Raw genomic sequence first — 20167 nt, 5'->3', positions numbered from 1 at the left:
TCCCTAGTCCTTTTGGTTTTTTTTGATGAATATTGGGCCCATTCTGCAACATTATCTCTAGCCCTGTTTGGCCTGATCTGCTGTATGGGTTCCCAGGTCATACCCTGGACTGGTTCACTACCTTGCTTTGTCTGAGACTATAAATAGACTCTGTTATTATCACCATGCCTGCCTGCTCTGTTCAATCCCTCTGGGAACATGCCTTGATGAGTGAGGGCACTTCCAGTGTTGTGGTCACCTTTGGTTCCTGGCTTATTATGCCTTGTGGAGCTGCTCACTGCTCTCATACAAATAAAATGAAATTGCAGGGCTGTCAGTTTTATTCTCCTTTTCTTTTCCTGTGAGTACACAGTCCAAATAATTTAGGATGTCCTTTTATATAAAATTAACAAGAAAATCTACAATGACTCTAAGTGAAGAATAAAGGATAACACTAAAGAAGAGTAACAAACAGTTCCAATTGTTACATACCTACCACTCTGACTATAGTCTGATATTCATATCTGAATATGATATATGCTTTTATATACTTGTGAAAAATCTTTGGCAGTAGGTTTTTGACAGTGCTGTGTACTCCAACAGTCCCTTTCAAGCAATTTTTTTCTGTTATTCTATTCAGCTGTGAAGATTCCCTTCAGGCAGCCTCTCTGAACTACGGTAGCTATGGTCCAGAAGGAAAAAGAGCCCTTCAAGAATAAAATAAGGGATACTTCATTCTACTTCTGTAAAAGGTAATGATAATTATTATGGAAAGAGCTTGTACTATATTGAAGGAGATGAGTTTTTTTAATTTAAGAAAAAAAGGCTAAAGCTGACAGATCCTGGATCCTGCAAGGTAAGGAGGAAAAGAAGGATGAGTCTGTGGTGCAGGCTCACAGGGGAGGCTGACCATACAGCAGATCACACTGTGAACACACAGTACACTCCTTTAATTTTTGGCTGTTGTGTTTGTTTGTGTTTTATTTTTTAATGCTGAAAATTTTTCAATTATTTTTTTAAATGGTTTCCTACTGTGCAAAACTTGCTTATTTCTCAGTCGTTCAAAGCAATAACCCAATTTATGCCTTCAGTTTTGGGCTTTGACTGTAAGCTGTGATGGACAGAATAATGGTGGTAAAGCTTGTTTCTGAAGTAACCTCTAGCCTTCAAGTGCTAAAAGAGAAGCAAGATATACCAAAGATTTTAAAATGCTGTTTCCATGACATTAAGCTCAAGTAGAATTAACTGAAAAAAAAATGATCACGTGCTGCATGAGAATGTGCTCAGAAGGGCAGTTGCTTTGTACCAAAAATTGCCCTGAGAGATTTGCAAAGATAATTAGCATTAGCTTAATTGCATTACTGAAGCTGAGGTGTAAAGCAGAGTCGGGCTATGTGCAGCTTATCACATGTAAGAACCTGTAGTGATACAGGAATGTTGTTGTTTTCCACTGCAAAAGGTTTTTACTGGACTTTGAGATCCTGACAACAACCGTACTCTGTATCAGTATAGCTTAAGCTCTACAACCCAGTCCCTGTGATTTTTTGCCAGTAAAACTCACACTGCATGAGGAAATTGTGCAGCTCATCATGTCTCTAGGCTAATGTCTATATTAGCTTCTCTACTGCAAATTTTCAGGGAGTGATAAGTGTCTAACAAATTTGCTTTACAGAAAAAGGTGGGAAATTCTAGTGATGGTGAAGGACCCAGGTGTCTTCCAAACATTTGCTTTAGCAACCTCAAATACACTTTAATGCTCTAGAGAAGCAAGGACCAGGAGTACTGCAGAAATTCAGAACCTTAGTATGTTGACAGGAAATCCTTGGTGAGGCTGAGTATGGAGCTCTCACAGGGCCTTCCCTTGGGCAGGAGAAGGAGATAACAAGGAGATAACTTGTGTGGAATGCAAAGGGAAAGGGCACTTATGGAAAGGACATAAAGAAGGACAGAGCAAAGATGGGTTTGGGGAATACTGTGGGACTTTGAAGTCAGAAGTTCCCAAAGTTTCTGGGAATGTGAGCTTTATGTGGGAAAGATTTAGAGAGTTTCTGAGAGAGACGTAGGGGTATAACTGGTGAAGGGGAGAAGTTGGTATATAGCAAATGGGCTTCCACAGGGGCATCCCTCCGCAAGAGGCAGGAGGGGAAGATAAGGGAATCTTGTTGGGGAGAGGTAGAAAAAGGTTTGTTACAGGAGAGGACTGGGGCATAAGCAAAGCTTTTTCTGGGAAAGCTAGAGGGACCAAATGCTCAGTCTAACTTGAGGGACAAAAAATTATTTTGGTGTGAAGTGCATGAGCACAGGGAATCTTGATATCAGAAACTGGATTTTGAAACAGGAGTCTGGTCTGGTCATGCTTCTCCACTGCTGAGGACACATCTGGAGTGCTGTACCACAGTCCTGGGTTCCATGGCCCAAGAGACAAAAAGCCACATTGAAACAAGTCTAGTGAAGGACCAGGGGTATGAATCAGGGCTTGGAGCACCTGTCATCCAAGGAGAGGCTGAGAGCTGGAACTGTTTAGCCTGGGGAAAAGAAGGCTCAAGGGTAACTTACCATGTTTTTTATAAACATTTGATGGGAGAACGAAATATGGAGGCAGACTCTTTCCAGTGCTTTAAAGGACAAGAAAACAGGACAAGGGGAAATGGCTGAAAAATGAAATAGAGGGAATTGCATTTGAACGTAAGAATAGTCTGTTTTGCTTTTAATTTGTAATCAAACACTGAAATAAGTTGCTCAGAGGTTGTGGAGTCTCTGTCCTTAGAGATCCTCAGAGCCTGAGCAATCAGCTGCAGTCCACCCTGCTCTGTGTAGGGTGTTTGGGGCTTCTAACCTCAGCTGTGCTCTGACTCTGCAAGTGTGTTGTGCATATCTGTTTTCTACACTTGAGCATTTTAAAGCCTCTTGGGAAGGACCTAGACAAAATACAGTGAACAAGAAGACAACCTCAAACTTTATCAATATGAATGGGAGCTTCCCCCCTGAATGAATACATTTATTTCCTTCATTATTAAAATCATACTTAAATTATAGATAAACAAATGGTAACATCCAGCTCTGACAGGGAATGGAAAATGGTTTGGGAAATGGATATTACTGTGTTCTTATGAATCCTTTATTCACCTAAGTGAATTTGTGAGTGTTACTCCCAGTAAATTGCTTATGAGCAAATTTGATATCGTAAAGTCAATGTCTGCAGAATCTGGGTATTGGAAGATACATTCCTGTCTCTGATTTACTCATCAACCTCCCTTGGGCTTAGCAAGAGTGACATTTCAGTCATGATTTTTCTGACTAATAGCACACTTTAAGGAACACACTGAACAAATTAACAACATAATACAAAAGTAATTCAGAGTTCAGTTTACCTTCATGGTCACTAAGGCATCACATTTGGACTTGGATAAATAAGGGAAATTCACTGTATTTGTTGGAGGAGGATGAGAATTTTTCTCTTAAGGAGCTATATTTATGAGTATCAAAGAACTGCTGAAAATACAGGAATTAAGAGTGGTGCAATTGTGGATTAGAATGTAGGTGAAGCCTTTCAGTGGGACAAGTCAGATGACAGCATCACCCATGTAAATTTTAAATTAGTCCAGTGTACTCTGGGCCCTAAATTTTATGTGATTTGATTTGAACAGAGCCTGATTGTTTGAGGGATTTTTGAGTTTCTTCTTTATCTGTTTACCTGCCTACAAGTCCTGCTTTAATATTATGCAATTAGAAGTGCACACAGCATGAATAAAATTAGTTCTGATTTACAAAATCCCGGTGTTTGTTATTGCTTAAGAATCCTGATGAGCTGTAGCAAGCCAGCTTTTAGATGGATGGCAGTTGTACGGAAAAAGAACTAATTGGCAAGATAGAGAAATTCTTTAGCAAAATTAGTGACAAGTAGAGTTCTCCACCAGGGATCTTTAGCTTTGTTTCTTTATTGGAAAACATCAATAATAATTCTCTTCAATAAAGAAGTATTTCAGTAGATTTTTTTTCTGATACATTCCAGAGTCCTTTAATGGCAAAGATGTTCATAACAGCTGGGTCACTTGAAAAAAAAAAAAGTAAAAGCATGGGAAAACAAATGTGTCTGTATTGATACCTGTGGTTCATATCATACATGGTTTATATAACTACTTGTTGCTCACATGAACCTTTAAAACAATGCATTGCTTGTCCCATACCCATTGTATAACATCCTTTTCATAGAATTCTTAAATTCTCACTTTCCATTTATATCACCCAAAGATAAGAATGTGAGATTTGATGTCCAGCCAGTATTTCCAGAGGTGAGTCTTTCCTAAAGCTCCAAAGTTGGTTTTTGGGTTTTTTTTCCATTAAAACTCATCTAAATTTGGTGAATCAGTAATTCCATGCTTTCCAGATGTGCAGCTCTTCATAAAAGCACTGTTCAGCCCTTGTGTCAGTGACAGCTTTTGGCCGGATGTGAGAGTTGCTGAATTTTCAGTATTCTGTGATCACCACCATACATGGAGGACAGATCTATCAGAGGAAATGGTGAACACAACTCTGAGCACACAGTGCAAAGGCCTGGACTAAGAGGAATTTTCTTTCCAGATATCCATCTCGACAAATATTTCAGTTCAATAATGGCTGTTGTCTTTCTTAACTCTCCTGCACTATTTTGCTCAAGAAATTTTAAGGAGGAAAGGCTGATTTTCCTGACCTTGAGATGTAAAGCCTTCACCCAAAGTTAAAAGCATGGCAAACTCTCAGTAGGGTGTTCAAAATGTTCCTGCTCTGCAAGCTTTAGTGACAGTGTTTGGCCTAATTTTAAACTGTGAGTTTTGTAAGAATGGATCTATCAGCTCTTACAGGATTTCAGTCTTAAAGCATTTTAGTGTTACTTTGATATCTATTTAATTTTGCTACTGTGTTAATGAGAGTTGCAGGAACTGGGCTACAGGAAGACTGAAGCATTTTAAAAAAATAATTAAGCTTCATTACTGTATTAGTTTAATCTGTTTGCTGTGATTGACTTCCTGTCCCAATTACTTGTGTTCTACTTAAAGATTGATGTGAGCATGAAGCTGACATCCACGTGTATTCCAATCCAAAAATCTCACAAAGATCAAGAAATTTTTAAAGTCATGCATTAAAAACTGAAGACTGGAAACAACAATTGTTTAATCAAAACTAGAGTTCCATAAGAATAATCATAGAAAATAATCCACAGAAATTTAAAGCAATTGAACAAGAACTTAAATATATTTTTCAATTTGATTTTCAATAGAAATATCTAATTTTAATTTTTTTTAATATTGCTATTTTATCCTTGCCATCTCTCCTTGGTTTTTGTGGGTTTTGTTCTTGTTACTTTTGAGTTTTTTTTCATCAGTGAAAGAGACAGAAAATATTATTTAAATAATTTTGATAATATTTCTGTGCATTTTTTCCCTCTCATTTTTTTTTTTTACCTAGGAGGTGGAAAATGGAGATTAATTAAAGCCTTTGCAAATTAAACTGTGGGTCAATAGGGGAGCACTAACCTAAGTGCATGTCTAAGCCATTGTATTAGTGTATAAAGAAACGCCTTCAGTATCCTGTCATGTTTATTTGAGAACTGGGAGTGAATATTTGTTTATTTTCTGTAATTATAACTGCCAGGAAAACATTCTGATAATCTAATGCGGTGGCTTCAGTCATTAGTGTGCTCTAAATGGTGAGAAATCTCATAATTACTCATAAGACTCTTACAGGATCTGTGACTGTATCTTCAACTCAGCTTCAGGCACTTCAGAAATCACCTCTTGGAACTTTTGCAGAGCACTGTTGCTGAAATTTAAATACCCAGGCTGAGTCCATTTGTTCCAGGGCTGTGCAGAGTGTTCAGCACCTCAGAGCATGGAGCTCTAGGAGTGTGGGGTCATTGTACATAACCCTCTGGAGCACCTGAAATGGTGTGTTTGGTTTGTGAAAGCACAATCCTTAGAAGAGAAAGTGCATCTGAGTCACTGCTGGAGTGCTGTCTGCTTGAAGGGTGTTTTCCTGCCTTGAGCCCAAATTCCTCTTCCATCAGTGGAGAGAAGCCTTACAGCTTCCTGTGACTGTCTTCATCCAGTCTTGCACAAGTGGGAAAAGCAGCTGGAACATTTTTCTCTTTTCGTTATAGCAAGAGAGAGGCAGTTTATTCCTCTACCAGATTAAGACTTACTGCAGCTATGAGGAGTTAGAGATGGGGCTATTTATCCTTGTACAAATACATAAGGACTGTGACAGTCTTATGCACTGGCATTTTAATCTTTGAAACCATTCTTCTTGCTGTAAAAAAGAACAGGAAGGATTCAAGGTGAGATGGACCCATTAGACTATTTATTCCACCCTCCTCAGTATGTCCATAAATCATCACCAATTCAACTGAGTTGAAGTGCTTACCAATAGTGTATCATCCGAGCAGCATCTACTTGTGAAATATAGAGTCTGAGTCTTTTAGTTTATTCCATGTGTTAATACTCTTCACAGAGAGGGATTTGGTCTTAAGCTTCATTTTGTATTCATTTCTGTCAGAGCCAACCACTGTGTAGTTGACAAAATCATACAAAAGCACAGAATATTCTGTATAGCACAGGTTTTTCCCTGCAAGTTATTTCCCTTGGTTTATGAATAGATTTCTGAAATTATTCTATGATTTTATTATTTTTTTACATCCTACAAGAAAAAAATTAAGGGAAAGAACACAATAGTTTAATGCTGATCATCACACTGATATTGTACAGAAAGATAAAACAGTTACTTGGACCCCAGGGTGACCTTAATGGTCACAATAAGCCATTTCTGCCCACAACTGCAATAAGAGCTCTGCTCAGTTACTGGTCTGAGTCTCTCCCCTCAGTGCAGCACTTCATGGAACTCTGTTAAACTTTGCCATCTGCATGGTTTTAGTAGATGTGCTTTTTAGATCTGTACTAAAGAATCAGTCAGATCCTCACCTCTGTTGGCTTGGTAGCTGTCTTCCTAACTTTTTCCCTCCATTAACCCGTTCATTCTTCATTAGCACAGGCTTCGTATTGCTGATTTTTTTGGTTTTTCGTGAGACTGTAATACAATACTAGCAATTCTTCACAATGGCCGTTGTATCTGTGTACCAACTCCTAGAATCTGTTTCTTTTGATTTATGAGTGCTTAACTACTAGAGGTGAGGCTTGACCAAAGTCCCAGACTGAAGTGTCAGTATTACCTTATTTCTGTGATGAGGAAGTTAATGGGAGTAAATTTATCATGCCTATTATAAAAAATTCAGAGTTGCCAACTGTTTTAGCTTGTATGTAAACATCGGTTTTCCAGTGGGACCTGTGTCTGCATATGTTCTGTCAGAATTCATCTCATGCTTAAGAGTAGCAACAGATCATGGTGTTCTAAGGACAGCACTTCTACCTTGATGTGGATTTCCACAGGCATAAAAATTATAAGGAGCAGATTGATACAGAAAGAGGAAATTTCTCTCTCTTAAATGGTCTTTAAGATTTGCATGAGAGAAAATGAATCAGTTCTTTTTGAAAACCAAAATGCTGTACTGATCAACATTCTTCCCCGAGAAGGAAGAGATAGTGAAGGCAATATGAGGCCTTAAGTGGTAGGACTTTGATAATGGTGTAATAAAGATGTGGTAGAGGAAGCTCTATAGGGTAGAACAGCTTCTGAGATTTAATACTGTATCCATGTTTCTTTTCTAAATGCTTTACCCATGACAAACATTGAAACAATAGATTTTACAAACCTAAGCACTGCACATTGTGTCAGTTGTAAATATAGAGTAACAAAGTGATAGACTTTTTGTACCTTAATAACAACAATAAAAAAATGATTGATCATTAAATTGTATATTAAGCATTTGTCAATGCTTAATTAAAAGTATTTATAATTAGGACTTTATGATGAAGCCTGTTTCCTCTTTACTGTATTGCAGCACAGTGTGTCTGTTGTAGAAGGCATATAGTTTTAATGGGTTATTTACTCTTCAGTATATTCTGTGAACCTGACTTTCTGAAATGGCAGTGTCATAGTGTATGATCTTGATAGAAAGCACTGATCTGAAGTTTTTTTACATCTGGGGAAGTTTTAAGTCTAGGGTCAGATACAGATAAGCCTTTGATAAGCACAGGTGGAACTAAACTGAGTTCTGGCAACAATGCTAGCAGTCAAGCCTGATTATTTTCCACAGTGAACTTGGGAGAGTGGATAATTATTCTGTATATAAGTTCCTGGAACTATATAAGACTCTTCAGGCACATTTAGAGTGATCTTATTTGTAACAGAACAAAAATTACCTAATCCAAAAGCAGACATGACCTCAATATAGAGGGAAAAGGAGACATATAGACAGCAGCATTGGTACTTGGTGACAATAGGGCTCCAGTAGACCCTCATTCCAGATTCCAGTAAATTTCTGGCAAACCAAGATAATCACTATTGTTAAAATAGAAACAACACCACTCATCATTTATGTCCTAAACACCTCATTAGAAATTTCAAGCATAAATAGTGCTTGTTGGCAGGATTCAAATGCAGAGTCAAATCCTAAAAATGCAGAGGACCTCTCATATTTTGAAGTGCAGGGATCCATGTCTGCATAACGTTACCAAAGTAGGAAAAAAAGTTATAAGCACCAGCTTTAGACTGTAGCTAATTTAATGGTAGGGGAGCTGATTTGCGGTTTCACAATTGCTCTGCAGTAGAGATACCCTTTATCATTAGATTGTGGTAGTTTTCAAAAGAGAAAACAGCACCAGTAATGACAACCCAGCACCAACACAATCAATGTGGTGCACTGCAACTGAATGCTGTTTGCTATATCATCTTTTATTCAATCTCAGCTGTGAGTATTCTGGCTACCATAAAATTCTCCCTCCTGGTCCTAGGAATGTAGGAGTTGATAGATTGAAACATCCTTCACTGCACAGAAAGGAGCAGCAGGAGTGAGGAGGCACCTTTGCCCTGACAGGTGACCAGGGCCAGCCTTCTTTAACAGGTCTGACTGTGTGCAGATTGGGTTAGCAATGAAATTACCTAAAGGGAAATGCTGTGCATAGTGCTGAGAATTTTCTCAGTCAAAAGAGACATCTCCCCAGTGTGAGATTTTGTAGAATCCCTTTATAAAACTGCATGTGAATGAACAATATTGAATGTACTTAACATTCCTCATGTTCTTTGTGAATTTGACCAAAATGAGACTAAAATCTCTCCTATTAAAAGATTAGAAAACAACTCCAGGAAGCCATTTGCTGCTGGTGTAGTAAATTGCCATTATTACACCACTTTGTGAACTAAGAACAAAGTTCTTTTGCTGGTAGGACAACCCTGCTGTGTGTAGCTCTGAAGAACATTACTGATATGCTGCAGCAAGTAATGATATTCATGAAGACAGTCTTTGCTACTCCTTCCAATTAACGCTTGGGAATAGAAATAATTGCTTTTTATATTATTTGTTTGAAGATGCTGAGTGAGTCATTGAGCCTAGTAAGAGCACTAAAAACAATGCTTTATTCCTTGTCCAGTTCAGACCACCTTATAACCACAAGCAGGTTTCTTTAACATTGCTGCAGCCCTGTGAGAAATTTGATATATTTCACAGAACTGCTCTATAGCAGCATTTGGGTGGCAAAAAATCATGAAAAATAAAGCCTACTTAAGAAGCACTTCACATATTTACGTGGGTCTTTTTACTGCTACATGAGTTTGCATTAGTCCTCACCGAGCCTTTCCTGAGGTCTGGAATGTTCATTCATTTGATGATAGAGACTCAGGAGGTGAGATCACGTTCTCTGAGTCTCTGTTGGATAAATCAAATAGTGGTCTGTATTTAATCACCAAATCAGACAAGTTTTATGAACAGGGGATTGAAGGAAACTTGGTTTCTTGTGGCTCGTGAGGTGATGAACTTTTGAGGTTTGCACTGCACTGTGGGTTTTGATCAGAGCTACACAATTTGTCCAGGCAGAGAAATGGACACACCCAGATATATATATCAATGTAAATAAGCCCTGAGTATTAGTTATCTGTAAATTCATTTGTCTCTAAGAGAATCTCTGTTTCGTTCAGCTAAAAAAATTTGTGTTGCCATGAGAGAATGAAGGGAGCTGGTCAAGTGATGAGTCTGTCAGAATTAAAACTTATTGGATGTTGTCTGCCCATTTGAACCACTGACACATCCTTTATTGAAGCTGGAATTCTTATCTTAGAAGGTACCTCTCCTGTTTTTATTACCTGAGCGGCCTCATGTACCTTCCTCTCATTCTGAGAAATAGAGAAGCACTAGTATCTTTGTGCTTTTTAATCTACACTGACAAGAACCATTCTTGTTTTTATATGGAATGTTCTTGATCGTGCAGGATTTTGCTTTCTTGGTTCTAGTTATTAGGTATAAAACATCACAAAATCTCATAAGGAATTGTGGATTCCTATTCTCTTCATGCCTAACATTTCTTGATTTAAGTATTTAAATTATTCTGCCAGTCCTGGCTTGAGTCTGGCTTCACAGTCATTCTCAGACCTTGCAGTAAGCTTTAGAACTACATGTCTGTCCAAAAAATAACAGACAGGCACAATCTCACTTTCATTTCTCTGAGTGACACATAGTGACCTACGGGATATGTGAGCATGACAAAACACGGATTTTTGGTTGGGATGCCTTGAATCTACCTCACAACTTCTTATGTCTAGAGGAATCCCTTTTGCTGTTTCCCTGACCTGGAATACAGTTCCCTCCTCAATGTTTGTATCAACACAACGTACCTTTTTACCTTTTTTCACAGAACACTTTTGCCAACAGATTATGGCAGAACATTATTGTGACAGGATAATAACAATGTTGATCTGAATCAGCTTTTTTCCCCAAATAATTCTAGAAATTATTAGAGGAAAACAAAGCACTTATCTTTTATGAACCAGCCTTTGACACAGAAATCGATGACTTGTCTTGGAAATTGAAAAGTTCTCGGGTCGGCTGTCTGTTCTCTACCCCAAGATGCGTGGGATGGTTCTGCAGCAGCCCACGCTCTGAAGAATGAGTCTGGACTCTTCACTTTTTCAGGTCTTCAGGTTGTTTATTATTTCTTATCTACAAGATTTTCTTTCTGCCCAGCCGAGGTCCGCTCAGCACGGCAGCCACAAGCACTCTGACCGCCCCTGAGGCAGTGTCGTCCTTTTATACTACAAACTACGTATATCATATTTACTTTTAATTCCCAATACCTATCACCTATGTTAGACAGTGCATTTCTACTCTAAACCAATCCCCAAGTGCCAACATCACAGCAGAAAATGGAGAACAAGAAGAAGAAAGAAGGACTAGACACGCCCTGATTCCTCCATCTTGTCCCCATAACCCCTACACCAAAATTCCCAAAATCTACATTTTCACCCTGTGAACACCTTGTTATTACACCATTCAAACCTGTGTGGCTTTCACATCCCCATGCCAAGCTGGCAATTCACTGGAAGGATCAAAATCAAGCCACCAGGTGTTCCGGGCAGCACGCCAGGGTCTCTGAGCCCCCTGACGGGGTTCTTGGCAACTCTGGACATCCGGGGGGATGTGCTGAGTTCCCACAAAAAGTAAAACACAAGGCTTGTTATGTGAAAAATATTTAGAGTGTATTAAAAGCAGCCTCAGTTTAGTGATAATAATTTGAATTATTGGACAGTAAAAATACTTATAATACAAAGTTAATAAGATAATGTGTGTCAGTTTAGTGAAAAATTAAGCAGGATATCTTAAGACCCTCTAATAAGTGGGAAAAAAGTATATGATCCCTTTTATAGGGTATATGATGAATTATTATGACTAAAAGATGAAGGTGCATCATACATGTGTACATAGGGACAATAGGAAGTTTGCCTGGTGGATCATCTTGTGTGTATAGATAAGGTGCTGAGACAGAGGCCTATGCAATGAACTTCCCTGGCTTCATGCATGCCTTTAGGAAACCTCTGGAGAGGAGGTGGGAATGAGACACAGCTCAAATCTCGTGACTGTTTGCAGGTGGTGTTTAGAGACAAGCATTGTGGACCCATCAAAGATAATAATAAGTTCTCCATTGGTTTCTTTGGGATGTCAGTTCTTTGTTAAATATGGCTTTGATCTGGGTTCTGAAGTCCAATTTGCCTTGGCTTCACTGTCAGAAGGTTCTAAAAAGGTGTTAATTTGAAAGGTTCTGCTGGATTTGCCTTTTAAATGTTCTTTCTAGAAGATACAAAATGACATTGCCATTGCTAATGATGTGTTTGATTGTGATTTTTCCATGTCTTTCTCATCATTGTAAGTCAGGAGCTGCAGAACCTGGGTGCTCTGGAGTTTTAGTAGTTTCTAGCTGACAACTCAAGAAAAAAGGGCTGTGATATTCTGTTTACACACAGCAGAAATGTATTCATTCTGACACATAAATTGTGTTCTGAATAGGTTAAAATGGCATTATTTTACTTCAATGTGGGATTGTTTCTATAATTAGAAGACTGGGTGTGTTTTGGCTTGAAATATGACTACTGGTTGGTGAAAAGGCACTCCTGATCTTAATCTTCCAGCAGAACATTGTTCTGGTCATTAACTTGAACAACCTTTCAGCAAGGCATTTTACCTCCATATGAGGGCTAACAGACTCCTTAGATGTTGGTGGAAGTGAATCAGAATGCAATCTCAGGAAAATTATGCCCAGATTACCAGAAGAGCAACACATAGATATATAAGTTTTTCTGTACTGTCCTGCTCATCTCTGCCTACTGTGGGCAGTTCTGTGTAGCCTCAGTCCTCTCAGAAAAGCATGTGTGTATTCTGTAGGTGTAGATGGATGGTGCTTAGATGAGCTGCTCTGCTTTCTGAATATCTTTCCAACCTCAACAATTCTGCAAGTCTGTATGCACCAATATTGGCCACTCACTTTGCAAGGAAAGCAATGTCTTTCTTCCTGCCAGTTGCTTCTTTCATGTACCAGTTTTATACTTGGAGATGTCAGCACCTTTTACTTACATAATTTTTGGACGCTTCCTATTTCTCTAGGTTTGCTAAAACTTACCTTGTAGCTGCTGCCCTACTCTATAGAAAGAATAGTAGATGTCTGAATACAAGTTTAATATTGCTTTTTGGTCTTATGGAGTTCTTCAGACTCTCCAGTGACATCTTGGTTGGAGAATGAGACAGTCTCTATCATCTCATCTGTCAGAACTGAGTAACAACACGATTTCAAAAAGCCAAGGGGAAAAATGCCTTTGTGGGTTTGGTTTTTTTTTTGTTTTGTTTTGTTTTGTTTTTGTTTTCTGTGACGGGGGTGTGGTCCTGTGTCCTGTGGGTCCTTCCAGTCTTCCGTTTGCCAATGCTCTGGATTCTTATTCATGGCAGAGTAGTTGTGGATGCCCCATCCCTGGAAGTGTTCAGGAATGGGTTGGATGGAGCTCTGAGTCACCTGGTCTAGTGAAAAGTGTTCCTGCCTGTGGCAGGGAGATTGGAGCTAGATAATCTTTAAGGTTGCCGCCAACCTTAAAGATTGGAACCAGAGAACCTTATTCTGTGGTTCTATGACTTCATTCTTCTTCCCTCTTTAATTTTTCTACCAGACACACAACATTCTTGACTGATAAATAAAACAGCCTAAAATGCTTCAGAATAGCTTGTGAGTGAGAAGGCTTAAATATGGCCAAAATGTTAAAACCACAATATATTCTGTTAATTTGTATTTTTATTCCATACATTGTGAATCATAATATCTATTTGAGCAAGCTGTTTAATTATTTAGTACTTTACTATGTACATTATGGCCAGACTTGTTCCAGTGGCTAGCACATTGCCTGAAGAACCAGGATACACGGAAGGAACTCGACTGACAGTTCTCTGTAATTATTTCAGTGCTGTTCTAAAGAATCACACACTGTTAACCTTTGAAATAGTTATAATGAAATCAAACAAGCTTGCATTTCGCTTGGTGTCTGCCTGGGCTCAAAGGCAGTGCAAGGCACCCCATAGCTGAATGTGATGTAGACTATGCAGGCTGGATTGTGATTTACTCTTGCTGTGCTCCAATAAGCAGTCCTTTAAACCAGTACAAGGACAACACTGGTGCTCACAAAAGACCTGTCTCATAACTAGCACTGTAACTGGCTTCTACAACCTAAAGTGCAAAATGCCATAAAAGTGTTTTTTCCCTTTAATTAAAGTTTGAACAGAAGGATAAGCTGTCTGGCAGGGCTTGTTCTTGCCCCAGTTTAACTAAATTATCGCATTAGCAGGTACTGTTGGAGAGTTTGGTAACTTAAATGGACACAGGAATTTTTCTAACTTTCTGAAGAAATGTTCCAAAAATAAGAATGTATTCACTATCTGCCTATTTCATTTGAAATGCATCAAATAGCTGGGAGTTCATATCTGTGTCTGTTGGCTTCTAAGGCAAGGTTTTGGTACAGCTGAACCAATTTAAGAACTGTTTTCTCCTTGAAAGAGCATAGAACCTACCAGTTCCATCTTTCAACCAGGATTAATTCTCCATGTCTTTACAGCACATTTGTTACTGTGGGAATATTTGTTCAAGAATGGGGCAGAAGAAGGCAACCTCATTACCTGACCACCATGAGACATTAGATAAATCTTTTCTGCCTTTATCTGTGTTGATCAATATAGCAAAAATTCTTCCAGATAGAATTTTCTCATGAAAGACTATTTTGATTAGCCAGAGAACTGAGTAAATCTGTAACTATGTGTAGGTGTTTGAGAAAAGCACAGTTTGCATGTCTGGCAGACTGTCTCACTGGGGTGCAGTGAGAGCAATTGGCTTTGCTTTTTATTAATCAAGGCAACATTCTTGCTCAAAATGCCAAGGGCCAATTTTTCCCCAGGAACAGCCTTAATGTTCAAGTCTCATTGCTGGAAGCAATGAGAGAGCAGCTACTGAAAGTATGGTCCCAGTACTACAATACCCCATTCTGAAGAGAGAAATAACAGCTTACCAAGGCAGAGTCACATTTACTTGGCAGATGGTTCTGGTGGCTAAAGATGTAATCCTCATCAAAAAAAAAAATAAAATTCTAGCTGTCCCTTTATTGTAATTTTTTTGCCTCTTTTGGCCTCTCAACAGAAGAGAATTTCCAAGTCTTCTTTGTGTGATTCAGTGTAGACTTAACCAGTTTATTTTAGATGGTTGTGAGCTCTGATACTTGCGTGGCTTAAGTTGCTGCAAATATTTGCTGACCAAATATCCGCCTGCATCTAACTTAGTGATGCTTAAGAATATGAGTGGTGCCAATCACAACCTCTTCTAAGGCACTCTGGGTTTAAATAACAAAGGTAACCCTCAATGTTCCTGGAAATGTATTTATCCTGCAAGAAACTTCAACTTGAATTCTCTGTTCAAATATAGAATTATCTTTCAGAATGTTAAACAATTGTTCTCTTGAAGGTAGCTCAGGCAAGAGCAAAGTGTCATGTAGGAAACAGACTGAGTCAAGAAAGGCAGTTGACTTATTCCAAATGGTCCCTTGAAGATAGAATTTTGTTAAAAAGAGTCTGTTGAGGATGTTTGGAGATATTTGGTGCTTCAAGGACTATAACTAGGGAAAGAATGATGATATGTCATCGAAAGTATTCTTTCCTGTCTCTAGACAAATTTCTGCACATTATTATTATTGAGATATTGAAAGAAAAATCTCTCTAAATTAAGCTCTTACAGGAAAGTGCTCACCCCAGCTGAATTTCTGTTGTAATCAAGAATTGTCCAAAATAGGAGTCTAGTAGTTGGATAAATTCTTTACGTTGAGCATCTAGTAGAATCCTTTGAAGAAAATAGAAGCAGACTCTCATAGCTTTGGAAATCACTTACGCGTATGTCTGTGTTGGGAGCCACCATTTCACAAAAATGTCACACTTCTCAGAGTTTTGATCTAAATTCTGAAGCCCTGCTTGTGACCTTTATTTTGTGGATGCCTCCATAAACTATTTCTGGCTTTTCCCAGAAAACCTCTGCAAAAAAGACACTTTTATGGCATTTTGCACTATGTTAAAGACGTAATCTGTATTGGTTTTATATACTCACTAGTGACCCCCGTGAATGTGTGCATAAAGTCCAAGTGAAGCATAATAAACCCCATCTGTATTCTAAATGTGAGTGTACACGACAGAAGGAAACCAACACAAGAACATATTGCTGGCTGTTGATTCTGACACTCTTCCCACACAGTGATTTAGTGAGAAGAGCAACCTTGTAAGACTGTGTCACTGTCAGTCTGCTCTCATCGTGGAAAGACAAGTAACCAATCATAAAGGGTCTTAGGCAGAGACATTTATCATCTCCAAGGCAAGTAAACGTCATGACAAAAGGTATAGGACTTCCAAGTAAGTTAAAAAAACCAAACATGCATCCTAGTATACAATGCAGTAGAAACCACAAGAGAGGGAGGAATCATTCTCATTGTGCTGACCCAGCTTGCAAAGATAAACAAGGAGAATCCTGAAACTTTGGCTTGTAGGCATCTTTATCCAATTTTATTGATCAACCATACAAGAAAGGGCCAAGAGTCCCTGTGTTTTAAATGTTGTCTGACCACCAGCCTTATCAGATGTTAACTGAAACTGTTTTGCCTATTTCAAGCACAAAGTTTTCATAGAATCTAAGAGCATGGAGTCCAGCCACTAACTTAACACTGCCAAGTCCACCCCTAATGCATGGATAAGTGCCACATCTAGATGTCTTTTGAATATCTCCACGTACGATGTCTCAACCACTTCCTTGGGGAAGCCTGTTCCAATGCTGGACAACCCTTTTGGTGAACAAATTTTTTCCTTGTATCAGATCCAAACCTTCCCTGGCACAACTTGAGGCCATTTTGTCTTGTCCTGTTGATTGTTACCTGGGAGAGGACACTGCCTCCCACCTCACTACACGCTCCTTTCAGGTAATGGATAAGGTCTCCCCTCAGCCTCCTTTTCTCCAGGCTAAACACACCCAGCTCCTTCAAATGCTTATCAGACTTGTGCTCCAGAACTTTCCCCAGCTCTGTTGCCCTTCTCTGGACATTCTCCAGCACCTTAATCTCCTTCTTGTCTCCTCCTTGTCTTGTCTCAAGAGGAGATTAGGACAGTTTCGGAGGGGCCGAAAACTGAACACAGCACTCACCAGCTCTGAGTACAGAGGGACAATCGCTTCCCCAGTCCTGCTGGCCATGCTGTTGCTGATCCAGGCCAGGATGCCCTTGGCTGCCTTGGCCTCCTGGGCACACCCTGGCTCATGTTCAGTGGCTGTTGAGCAGCACCCCCAGGTCCTCTTCTGCTGGGCAGCTTTCCAGCCACTCAGCCCCCAACCTGTAGTACTGCATGGGGTTGTTGTGACCCAAGTGCCAGACACAGCACTTCACCTTGTTGAAGTTCATGTAATTGGCTTCAGCCCATTGAACCAGCCTGTTCTGATCCCTCTGTAGTGCCTTCCTCCCCTCCAGCCAATCAACACTCCCATCAAACTTTATGTGTTGCCTGCAAACACAGTGCACTTGATCACCTTGTCCAGATCATGGATAAAGCCCAGGGCATAGGCTGCCAACAGGATGTTGCTCCATGCACCATCAGCTCTAGGCTTGGTCATTCAGCTGGTGTTTTTTTTACCCAGCAAAAAGTGGAACTGACCAAGCCATAAGCAGCAAGTTCCCCCAGGAGAATTCTGTAGGAAAGTTTAAGGCTTTTCTGAAGTCTAGGTAAACAACATCCACAATCTGTCCCTTGTCCACTAAGCTGGTCATCCCAACATAGACGGAGATCAGGATGGCCAAACAGAACCTGCACTTCATAAATCCCTCCTGGCTGGGTTTGATCCTCTGGTTGTCCCATACAAGCTGCGTGATGGCACTCAAGATGATATGCTCCATGACTTTCCCTGCCACTGAGGTCAGACTGACTGATCTATAGGTCTCCAGATCCTCCTTCCAACATTTCTTACACATAGGTGTCACATTTGCTAGCTGCCAGTCAACTGGGAGCTCCCTGGTCAGCCAGGACTGATGATAATTGTTTGCTGAGCACTTCTACCAGCAACCTTAGGTGGATCCAGCCCCATCTGACTTGCAATCTTTGGAAAATAAAAATAGCTAGAAATAGCAGTTCAATGCCATGGAAACAGAGAAATCAACATATTTTGTTTCATCCTATTATAGAGTGAAATTAATTTTTAAAAAACATTTTCCCTCTCCTTCTGTGTTTTTCTGAGACTCCACATACGCAGCAGTCACCGTGATTTGGGCTGATTATCTGTATGTGGAAGGCTCATGCTCCCCTGGGTTCAGTAAGTTTTCAAAACCTTACCTAAACTATCCTCCTTTGGCAAAGTGGAATGAGAACTGAGGCTGCTTAGTGTGACAGCTATAGCTGGTCTATAGCTGCACAAATAATTTGGCCATGACAGACACTTACTGGACCAGCCTAGTTCCTTAGGTAGTAGAAGTAAACCAGTCCCTGGGTGTGTTACTGATAAGGTCAAACAAGGGGACCCCAGCCAATCCCTTTAAACCAAGGATGTGCCCACATCATTGGCCAAAGAGCTGGGTGGAGTCAGGGCCTTTGTCCAATCTTGTGTGTGAACCTGGGAATTCGAAGCCCCTATTAAAGGGGGAGCCCGATGATAAAATATGGCTGTTGCTGATGGACTTGGTGTGTTTGGCTGTTGCATTCCTGTCTCTGTCAACAGTGACAGCTTACCTGTCACTTGGCCAAATTGCTTGAGCCTGCAGAATGGAGTGTGTGGCACAGTGGTCGAAGGTCTAGCATTGTGGGGAGAAGGCTGCTGTTGACCAGAAATCCTGCCATGTACCACAGAAACCATCCTGACAACACTGTGAGTAGCTTTAGCACACCTCTCCGAAACTTTTCTGCAAAAGGTAAATGTGTCAGGAGTGGTTTTTTTAATTTTGTTTTGACTTGATGGAAAGTTATGCTGTAGCTCAATTTTTTTTTATCACTTTTATGTCTTAGTAATCCTGAATGCTAAAAAATTGAAACTAAAAGTAGCACCCTGTACTTTCCTGTGCCTTCCATATGCTGAAGTTACAATTGCTTCTAATCTTGTGTTTAAAAACAGCTCCCAAATGCAAAGTTGGCTAAGTGCAGACACATCGTTAAAGTGTTTTTGAAGTTTGAGGTCAATGCTGTTTAGGAAAAACCAGAATTAGACTAATCATCACCTCTGTTAACAACTTAATTTATTCTAGTGCTATAATGTGTTCCTGTCTATCATTTGTCATAGCCATTGCCAGCTTCAAAAGCAAGGTGCAGTGAAACTGCTTATGTTATTGGATGCAACTTTCCCTCATAAAGAAAAAGCCTATATAAAGCAGACAAACCACTGAAGGCAAAATATAGGTCTGTGGAGTAACATTTACTGTGTTCTCAATGAAACCAACATTCAATAACAGGTTTCAATACATGATGGTTCTGCCAGCTCTTTTGATATGGGTCAGTTTATCTTTCTCTGTCTAAGACTCAGTCTGCAATTTATAATAGTGATAATGTCATGAGTTCTTCTGCAAGGAATAGCCATATTTTCAATGTTATGATTGTACAAATTGATGAAAACTGCTTTTATTTCCTTTACTGTGCCTGTCTCATACTCCTTTAACAATCAGCATAACCTCACATTTTGAATGGCCTGGATATAGTGTCATAAAAAGTTGTTTAGAGTTGTCAGTGGAAGCAGATGTTAAAAGGGGTTGTCGGTGGTTAATCCATTTCTTACAGTGATTAAACTGGTGGTGACACTGAAACCAAGATTGATGAGTGTGATGCTGAAAAGTGGCATATCCATCACTATCTCTGTTAATGAGCTAAAACCTGAGCTGACATCATACCTCATTAAGGAAATGATCACTGGAAATTTCAGGCTATATTTCCCTAAATCACAGAATGGTTGAGGATGAAAGGGACCTCTAGAGGTCATCTCTACATGAGCATCTCTAGGAGCCACCTCCCTGCTCAAGTAAAGTTGCTGGGAACCAGTTGCTAATGTTCATGTTCAGACTGGCTTATGAATGTTTCTGGGGAGGGAGATTCCACCATTTCTATGGGCAACCTGTGTCAGTACTCAGTTACACCCGCAATGAAAAAAGTGTTTCCTGCTGTTCTGGGGAAACTTTCTTTGTTTCAGTTTGTGCCCATCACCTGGGCACCTCTGGTCACCCTGTCCCATTGAGTACTCCACTGACAGAGCCT

General features: G+C 39.7%; 1 protein-coding gene across 2 annotated transcripts in view; it reads left to right on the top strand.

Moving 5' to 3' along the window:
- The first annotated feature begins 647 nt into the window (after positions 1-647).
- LOC118699196 (prolactin-releasing peptide-like) overlaps positions 648-20167 on the top strand; it is a 127260-nt gene continuing 107740 nt past the window's right edge. The window contains exon 1 of one of the 2 annotated variants that reach the window (XM_036403016.1): positions 648-731. The gene's annotated coding sequence lies outside the window, so the exon portion shown is untranslated. Of the gene's footprint in view, positions 732-18770; positions 18798-20167 lie in introns of those variants that run through there. The other variant, XM_054514997.1, reaches the window with a different exon arrangement.

This window comes from Molothrus ater, chromosome 1, assembly GCF_012460135.2.
Source record: "Molothrus ater isolate BHLD 08-10-18 breed brown headed cowbird chromosome 1, BPBGC_Mater_1.1, whole genome shotgun sequence".
Classification (NCBI taxonomy): Eukaryota; Metazoa; Chordata; class Aves; order Passeriformes; family Icteridae; genus Molothrus; species Molothrus ater.
This window is presented reverse-complemented; position numbering and strand designations above follow the sequence as displayed.